Source organism: Eubalaena glacialis, chromosome 13, assembly GCF_028564815.1.
Source record: "Eubalaena glacialis isolate mEubGla1 chromosome 13, mEubGla1.1.hap2.+ XY, whole genome shotgun sequence".
Taxonomy (NCBI): Eukaryota; Metazoa; Chordata; class Mammalia; order Artiodactyla; family Balaenidae; genus Eubalaena; species Eubalaena glacialis.
In genome coordinates this window covers 28,106-37,795 of record NC_083728.1, presented here as the reverse complement: position 1 = coordinate 37,795, position 9,690 = coordinate 28,106, and positions in this window count along the sequence as shown.

The following is a 9,690-nucleotide window of genomic DNA, read 5'->3' as shown; positions in this document are numbered from 1 at the left end:
GGGTTAGGGTACGGCTTAGGGTACGGGTTAGGGTACAGGTGAGGGTACGGCGTAGGGTATAGGTTAGGGTTAGGGTTAGGGTTAGGGTACGGCTTAGGATACGGGTTAGGGTACGGGTGAGGGTACGGCGTAGCGTATGGGTTAGGGTTAGGGTTAGGGTTAGGGTACGGCTTAGGGTACGGGTTAGGGTACGGGTGAGGGTACGGCGTAGGGTATGGGTTAGGGTTAGGGTTAGGGTTAGGGTTAGTTTTAGGGTTAGGGATTGGTTTAGGGTACGGGTTAGGACTAGCGTACGTGTTAGGGTTAGGGTTTGGGTTAGGGTTAGGGTACGCGTTAGGGTTAGGGTATGGGTTAGGGTTAGGGTACACGTTAGGATTAGGGTATTTATTAAACCTATCCCACTCTCTAGATACCACTTAGCACGTAAAGGAATATTATTTGGGGTCCAGCCATGGAGAAGATTTTAGTCACTAGGATAAGATAAAGAATAAACACATTATAAAAAAATCACATTAGGATTTTCTTTTTAACCTGTTCCTCAAAACACTAGTGCTTAGGAAATCTAATGGAGGCAAAAGCAGTCAAGGGTAGTTTAGGGTTAGGGTTAGGGTTAGGGTTAGTGTTAGGGTTAGGGTACGGCTTAGGGTATGGGATAGGGTACGGGTGAGGGTACGGCGTAGGGTAGGGGTTAGGGTTAGGGTTAGGGTTAGGGTTAGGGTTAGGGTACGGCTTAGGGTACGGGTGAGGGTACGGGTGAGGGTACTGCGTAGGGTATTGGTTAGGGTTAGGGTACGGCTTAGGATACGGGTTAGGGTACGGGTTAGGGTACGGCGTAGGGTAGGGGTTAGGGTTAGGGTTAGGGTTAGGGTTAGGGTTAGGGTACGGCTTAGGGTACGGGTTAGGGTACAGGTGAGGGTACGGCGTAGGGTATAGGTTAGGGTTAGGGTTAGGGTTAGGGTACGGCTTAGGATACGGGTTAGGGTACGGGTGAGGGTACGGCGTAGCGTATGGGTTAGGGTTAGGGTTAGGGTTAGGGTACGGCTTAGGGTACGGGTTAGGGTACGGGTGAGGGTACGGCGTAGGGTATGGGTTAGGGTTAGGGTTAGGGTTAGGGTTAGTTTTAGGGTTAGGGATTGGTTTAGGGTACGGGTTAGGACTAGCGTACGTGTTAGGGTTAGGGTTTGGGTTAGGGTTAGGGTACGCGTTAGGGTTAGGGTATGGGTTAGGGTTAGGGTACACGTTAGGATTAGGGTATTTATTAAACCTATCCCACTCTCTAGATACCACTTAGCACGTAAAGGAATATTATTTGGGGTCCAGCCATGGAGAAGATTTTAGTCACTAGGATAAGATAAAGAATAAACACATTATAAAAAAATCACATTAGGATTTTCTTTTTAACCTGTTCCTTAAAACACTAGTGCTTAGGAAATCTAATGGAGGCAAAAGCAGTCAAGGGTAGTTTAGGGTTAGGGTTAGGGTTAGGGTTAGTGTTAGGGTTAGGGTACGGCTTAGGGTATGGGATAGGGTACGGGTGAGGGTACGGCGTAGGGTAGGGGTTAGGGTTAGGGTTAGGGTTAGGGTTAGGGTTAGGGTACGGCTTAGGGTACGGGTGAGGGTACGGGTGAGGGTACTGCGTAGGGTATTGGTTAGGGTTAGGGTACGGCTTAGGATACGGGTTAGGGTACGGGTTAGGGTACGGCGTAGGGTAGGGGTTAGGGTTAGGGTTAGGGTTAGGGTTAGGGTTAGGGTACGGCTTAGGGTACGGGTTAGGGTACAGGTGAGGGTACGGCGTAGGGTATAGGTTAGGGTTAGGGTTAGGGTTAGGGTACGGCTTAGGATACGGGTTAGGGTACGGGTGAGGGTACGGCGTAGCGTATGGGTTAGGGTTAGGGTTAGGGTTAGGGTACGGCTTAGGGTACGGGTTAGGGTACGGGTGAGGGTACGGCGTAGGGTATGGGTTAGGGTTAGGGTTAGGGTTAGGGTTAGTTTTAGGGTTAGGGATTGGTTTAGGGTACGGGTTAGGACTAGCGTACGTGTTAGGGTTAGGGTTTGGGTTAGGGTTAGGGTACGCGTTAGGGTTAGGGTATGGGTTAGGGTTAGGGTACACGTTAGGATTAGGGTATTTATTAAACCTATCCCACTCTCTAGATACCACTTAGCACGTAAAGGAATATTATTTGGGGTCCAGCCATGGAGAAGATTTTAGTCACTAGGATAAGATAAAGAATAAACACATTATAAAAAAATCACATTAGGATTTTCTTTTTAACCTGTTCCTTAAAACACTAGTGCTTAGGAAATCTAATGGAGGCAAAAGCAGTCAAGGGTAGTTTAGGGTTAGGGTTAGGGTTAGGGTTAGTGTTAGGGTTAGGGTACGGCTTAGGGTATGGGATAGGGTACGGGTGAGGGTACGGCGTAGGGTAGGGGTTAGGGTTAGGGTTAGGGTTAGGGTTAGGGTTAGGGTACGGCTTAGGGTACGGGTGAGGGTACGGGTGAGGGTACTGCGTAGGGTATTGGTTAGGGTTAGGGTACGGCTTAGGATACGGGTTAGGGTACGGGTTAGGGTACGGCGTAGGGTAGGGGTTAGGGTTAGGGTTAGGGTTAGGGTTAGGGTTAGGGTACGGCTTAGGGTACGGGTTAGGGTACAGGTGAGGGTACGGCGTAGGGTATAGGTTAGGGTTAGGGTTAGGGTTAGGGTACGGCTTAGGATACGGGTTAGGGTACGGGTGAGGGTACGGCGTAGCGTATGGGTTAGGGTTAGGGTTAGGGTTAGGGTACGGCTTAGGGTACGGGTTAGGGTACGGGTGAGGGTACGGCGTAGGGTATGGGTTAGGGTTAGGGTTAGGGTTAGGGTTAGTTTTAGGGTTAGGGATTGGTTTAGGGTACGGGTTAGGACTAGCGTACGTGTTAGGGTTAGGGTTTGGGTTAGGGTTAGGGTACGCGTTAGGGTTAGGGTATGGGTTAGGGTTAGGGTACACGTTAGGATTAGGGTATTTATTAAACCTATCCCACTCTCTAGATACCACTTAGCACGTAAAGGAATATTATTTGGGGTCCAGCCATGGAGAAGATTTTAGTCACTAGGATAAGATAAAGAATAAACACATTATAAAAAAATCACATTAGGATTTTCTTTTTAACCTGTTCCTTAAAACACTAGTGCTTAGGAAATCTAATGGAGGCAAAAGCAGTCAAGGGTAGTTTAGGGTTAGGGTTAGGGTTAGGGTTAGTGTTAGGGTTAGGGTACGGCTTAGGGTATGGGATAGGGTACGGGTGAGGGTACGGCGTAGGGTAGGGGTTAGGGTTAGGGTTAGGGTTAGGGTTAGGGTTAGGGTACGGCTTAGGGTACGGGTGAGGGTACGGGTGAGGGTACTGCGTAGGGTATTGGTTAGGGTTAGGGTACGGCTTAGGATACGGGTTAGGGTACGGGTTAGGGTACGGCGTAGGGTAGGGGTTAGGGTTAGGGTTAGGGTTAGGGTTAGGGTTAGGGTACGGCTTAGGGTACGGGTTAGGGTACAGGTGAGGGTACGGCGTAGGGTATAGGTTAGGGTTAGGGTTAGGGTTAGGGTACGGCTTAGGATACGGGTTAGGGTACGGGTGAGGGTACGGCGTAGCGTATGGGTTAGGGTTAGGGTTAGGGTTAGGGTACGGCTTAGGGTACGGGTTAGGGTACGGGTGAGGGTACGGCGTAGGGTATGGGTTAGGGTTAGGGTTAGGGTTAGGGTTAGTTTTAGGGTTAGGGATTGGTTTAGGGTACGGGTTAGGACTAGCGTACGTGTTAGGGTTAGGGTTTGGGTTAGGGTTAGGGTACGCGTTAGGGTTAGGGTATGGGTTAGGGTTAGGGTACACGTTAGGATTAGGGTATTTATTAAACCTATCCCACTCTCTAGATACCACTTAGCACGTAAAGGAATATTATTTGGGGTCCAGCCATGGAGAAGATTTTAGTCACTAGGATAAGATAAAGAATAAACACATTATAAAAAAATCACATTAGGATTTTCTTTTTAACCTGTTCCTTAAAACACTAGTGCTTAGGAAATCTAATGGAGGCAAAAGCAGTCAAGGGTAGTTTAGGGTTAGGGTTAGGGTTAGGGTTAGTGTTAGGGTTAGGGTACGGCTTAGGGTATGGGATAGGGTACGGGTGAGGGTACGGCGTAGGGTAGGGGTTAGGGTTAGGGTTAGGGTTAGGGTTAGGGTTAGGGTACGGCTTAGGGTACGGGTGAGGGTACGGGTGAGGGTACTGCGTAGGGTATTGGTTAGGGTTAGGGTACGGCTTAGGATACGGGTTAGGGTACGGGTTAGGGTACGGCGTAGGGTAGGGGTTAGGGTTAGGGTTAGGGTTAGGGTTAGGGTTAGGGTACGGCTTAGGGTACGGGTTAGGGTACAGGTGAGGGTACGGCGTAGGGTATAGGTTAGGGTTAGGGTTAGGGTTAGGGTACGGCTTAGGATACGGGTTAGGGTACGGGTGAGGGTACGGCGTAGCGTATGGGTTAGGGTTAGGGTTAGGGTTAGGGTACGGCTTAGGGTACGGGTTAGGGTACGGGTGAGGGTACGGCGTAGGGTATGGGTTAGGGTTAGGGTTAGGGTTAGGGTTAGTTTTAGGGTTAGGGATTGGTTTAGGGTACGGGTTAGGACTAGCGTACGTGTTAGGGTTAGGGTTTGGGTTAGGGTTAGGGTACGCGTTAGGGTTAGGGTATGGGTTAGGGTTAGGGTACACGTTAGGATTAGGGTATTTATTAAACCTATCCCACTCTCTAGATACCACTTAGCACGTAAAGGAATATTATTTGGGGTCCAGCCATGGAGAAGATTTTAGTCACTAGGATAAGATAAAGAATAAACACATTATAAAAAAATCACATTAGGATTTTCTTTTTAACCTGTTCCTTAAAACACTAGTGCTTAGGAAATCTAATGGAGGCAAAAGCAGTCAAGGGTAGTTTAGGGTTAGGGTTAGGGTTAGGGTTAGTGTTAGGGTTAGGGTACGGCTTAGGGTATGGGATAGGGTACGGGTGAGGGTACGGCGTAGGGTAGGGGTTAGGGTTAGGGTTAGGGTTAGGGTTAGGGTTAGGGTACGGCTTAGGGTACGGGTGAGGGTACGGGTGAGGGTACTGCGTAGGGTATTGGTTAGGGTTAGGGTACGGCTTAGGATACGGGTTAGGGTACGGGTTAGGGTACGGCGTAGGGTAGGGGTTAGGGTTAGGGTTAGGGTTAGGGTTAGGGTTAGGGTACGGCTTAGGGTACGGGTTAGGGTACAGGTGAGGGTACGGCGTAGGGTATAGGTTAGGGTTAGGGTTAGGGTTAGGGTACGGCTTAGGATACGGGTTAGGGTACGGGTGAGGGTACGGCGTAGCGTATGGGTTAGGGTTAGGGTTAGGGTTAGGGTACGGCTTAGGGTACGGGTTAGGGTACGGGTGAGGGTACGGCGTAGGGTATGGGTTAGGGTTAGGGTTAGGGTTAGGGTTAGTTTTAGGGTTAGGGATTGGTTTAGGGTACGGGTTAGGACTAGCGTACGTGTTAGGGTTAGGGTTTGGGTTAGGGTTAGGGTACGCGTTAGGGTTAGGGTATGGGTTAGGGTTAGGGTACACGTTAGGATTAGGGTATTTATTAAACCTATCCCACTCTCTAGATACCACTTAGCACGTAAAGGAATATTATTTGGGGTCCAGCCATGGAGAAGATTTTAGTCACTAGGATAAGATAAAGAATAAACACATTATAAAAAAATCACATTAGGATTTTCTTTTTAACCTGTTCCTTAAAACACTAGTGCTTAGGAAATCTAATGGAGGCAAAAGCAGTCAAGGGTAGTTTAGGGTTAGGGTTAGGGTTAGGGTTAGTGTTAGGGTTAGGGTACGGCTTAGGGTATGGGATAGGGTACGGGTGAGGGTACGGCGTAGGGTAGGGGTTAGGGTTAGGGTTAGGGTTAGGGTTAGGGTTAGGGTACGGCTTAGGGTACGGGTGAGGGTACGGGTGAGGGTACTGCGTAGGGTATTGGTTAGGGTTAGGGTACGGCTTAGGATACGGGTTAGGGTACGGGTTAGGGTACGGCGTAGGGTAGGGGTTAGGGTTAGGGTTAGGGTTAGGGTTAGGGTTAGGGTACGGCTTAGGGTACGGGTTAGGGTACAGGTGAGGGTACGGCGTAGGGTATAGGTTAGGGTTAGGGTTAGGGTTAGGGTACGGCTTAGGATACGGGTTAGGGTACGGGTGAGGGTACGGCGTAGCGTATGGGTTAGGGTTAGGGTTAGGGTTAGGGTACGGCTTAGGGTACGGGTTAGGGTACGGGTGAGGGTACGGCGTAGGGTATGGGTTAGGGTTAGGGTTAGGGTTAGGGTTAGTTTTAGGGTTAGGGATTGGTTTAGGGTACGGGTTAGGACTAGCGTACGTGTTAGGGTTAGGGTTTGGGTTAGGGTTAGGGTACGCGTTAGGGTTAGGGTATGGGTTAGGGTTAGGGTACACGTTAGGATTAGGGTATTTATTAAACCTATCCCACTCTCTAGATACCACTTAGCACGTAAAGGAATATTATTTGGGGTCCAGCCATGGAGAAGATTTTAGTCACTAGGATAAGATAAAGAATAAACACATTATAAAAAAATCACATTAGGATTTTCTTTTTAACCTGTTCCTTAAAACACTAGTGCTTAGGAAATCTAATGGAGGCAAAAGCAGTCAAGGGTAGTTTAGGGTTAGGGTTAGGGTTAGGGTTAGTGTTAGGGTTAGGGTACGGCTTAGGGTATGGGATAGGGTACGGGTGAGGGTACGGCGTAGGGTAGGGGTTAGGGTTAGGGTTAGGGTTAGGGTTAGGGTTAGGGTACGGCTTAGGGTACGGGTGAGGGTACGGGTGAGGGTACTGCGTAGGGTATTGGTTAGGGTTAGGGTACGGCTTAGGATACGGGTTAGGGTACGGGTTAGGGTACGGCGTAGGGTAGGGGTTAGGGTTAGGGTTAGGGTTAGGGTTAGGGTTAGGGTACGGCTTAGGGTACGGGTTAGGGTACAGGTGAGGGTACGGCGTAGGGTATAGGTTAGGGTTAGGGTTAGGGTTAGGGTACGGCTTAGGATACGGGTTAGGGTACGGGTGAGGGTACGGCGTAGCGTATGGGTTAGGGTTAGGGTTAGGGTTAGGGTACGGCTTAGGGTACGGGTTAGGGTACGGGTGAGGGTACGGCGTAGGGTATGGGTTAGGGTTAGGGTTAGGGTTAGGGTTAGTTTTAGGGTTAGGGATTGGTTTAGGGTACGGGTTAGGACTAGCGTACGTGTTAGGGTTAGGGTTTGGGTTAGGGTTAGGGTACGCGTTAGGGTTAGGGTATGGGTTAGGGTTAGGGTACACGTTAGGATTAGGGTATTTATTAAACCTATCCCACTCTCTAGATACCACTTAGCACGTAAAGGAATATTATTTGGGGTCCAGCCATGGAGAAGATTTTAGTCACTAGGATAAGATAAAGAATAAACACATTATAAAAAAATCACATTAGGATTTTCTTTTTAACCTGTTCCTTAAAACACTAGTGCTTAGGAAATCTAATGGAGGCAAAAGCAGTCAAGGGTAGTTTAGGGTTAGGGTTAGGGTTAGGGTTAGTGTTAGGGTTAGGGTACGGCTTAGGGTATGGGATAGGGTACGGGTGAGGGTACGGCGTAGGGTAGGGGTTAGGGTTAGGGTTAGGGTTAGGGTTAGGGTTAGGGTACGGCTTAGGGTACGGGTGAGGGTACGGGTGAGGGTACTGCGTAGGGTATTGGTTAGGGTTAGGGTACGGCTTAGGATACGGGTTAGGGTACGGGTTAGGGTACGGCGTAGGGTAGGGGTTAGGGTTAGGGTTAGGGTTAGGGTTAGGGTTAGGGTACGGCTTAGGGTACGGGTTAGGGTACAGGTGAGGGTACGGCGTAGGGTATAGGTTAGGGTTAGGGTTAGGGTTAGGGTACGGCTTAGGATACGGGTTAGGGTACGGGTGAGGGTACGGCGTAGCGTATGGGTTAGGGTTAGGGTTAGGGTTAGGGTACGGCTTAGGGTACGGGTTAGGGTACGGGTGAGGGTACGGCGTAGGGTATGGGTTAGGGTTAGGGTTAGGGTTAGGGTTAGTTTTAGGGTTAGGGATTGGTTTAGGGTACGGGTTAGGACTAGCGTACGTGTTAGGGTTAGGGTTTGGGTTAGGGTTAGGGTACGCGTTAGGGTTAGGGTATGGGTTAGGGTTAGGGTACACGTTAGGATTAGGGTATTTATTAAACCTATCCCACTCTCTAGATACCACTTAGCACGTAAAGGAATATTATTTGGGGTCCAGCCATGGAGAAGATTTTAGTCACTAGGATAAGATAAAGAATAAACACATTATAAAAAAATCACATTAGGATTTTCTTTTTAACCTGTTCCTTAAAACACTAGTGCTTAGGAAATCTAATGGAGGCAAAAGCAGTCAAGGGTAGTTTAGGGTTAGGGTTAGGGTTAGGGTTAGTGTTAGGGTTAGGGTACGGCTTAGGGTATGGGATAGGGTACGGGTGAGGGTACGGCGTAGGGTAGGGGTTAGGGTTAGGGTTAGGGTTAGGGTTAGGGTTAGGGTACGGCTTAGGGTACGGGTGAGGGTACGGGTGAGGGTACTGCGTAGGGTATTGGTTAGGGTTAGGGTACGGCTTAGGATACGGGTTAGGGTACGGGTTAGGGTACGGCGTAGGGTAGGGGTTAGGGTTAGGGTTAGGGTTAGGGTTAGGGTTAGGGTACGGCTTAGGGTACGGGTTAGGGTACAGGTGAGGGTACGGCGTAGGGTATAGGTTAGGGTTAGGGTTAGGGTTAGGGTACGGCTTAGGATACGGGTTAGGGTACGGGTGAGGGTACGGCGTAGCGTATGGGTTAGGGTTAGGGTTAGGGTTAGGGTACGGCTTAGGGTACGGGTTAGGGTACGGGTGAGGGTACGGCGTAGGGTATGGGTTAGGGTTAGGGTTAGGGTTAGGGTTAGTTTTAGGGTTAGGGATTGGTTTAGGGTACGGGTTAGGACTAGCGTACGTGTTAGGGTTAGGGTTTGGGTTAGGGTTAGGGTACGCGTTAGGGTTAGGGTATGGGTTAGGGTTAGGGTACACGTTAGGATTAGGGTATTTATTAAACCTATCCCACTCTCTAGATACCACTTAGCACGTAAAGGAATATTATTTGGGGTCCAGCCATGGAGAAGATTTTAGTCACTAGGATAAGATAAAGAATAAACACATTATAAAAAAATCACATTAGGATTTTCTTTTTAACCTGTTCCTTAAAACACTAGTGCTTAGGAAATCTAATGGAGGCAAAAGCAGTCAAGGGTAGTTTAGGGTTAGGGTTAGGGTTAGGGTTAGTGTTAGGGTTAGGGTACGGCTTAGGGTATGGGATAGGGTACGGGTGAGGGTACGGCGTAGGGTAGGGGTTAGGGTTAGGGTTAGGGTTAGGGTTAGGGTTAGGGTACGGCTTAGGGTACGGGTGAGGGTACGGGTGAGGGTACTGCGTAGGGTATTGGTTAGGGTTAGGGTACGGCTTAGGATACGGGTTAGGGTACGGGTTAGGGTACGGCGTAGGGTAGGGGTTAGGGTTAGGGTTAGGGTTAGGGTTAGGGTTAGGGTACGGCTTAGGGTACGGGTTAGGGTACAGGTGAGGGTACGGCGTAGGGTATAGGTTAGGGTTAGGGTTAGGGTTAGGGTACGGCTTAGGATACGGGTTAG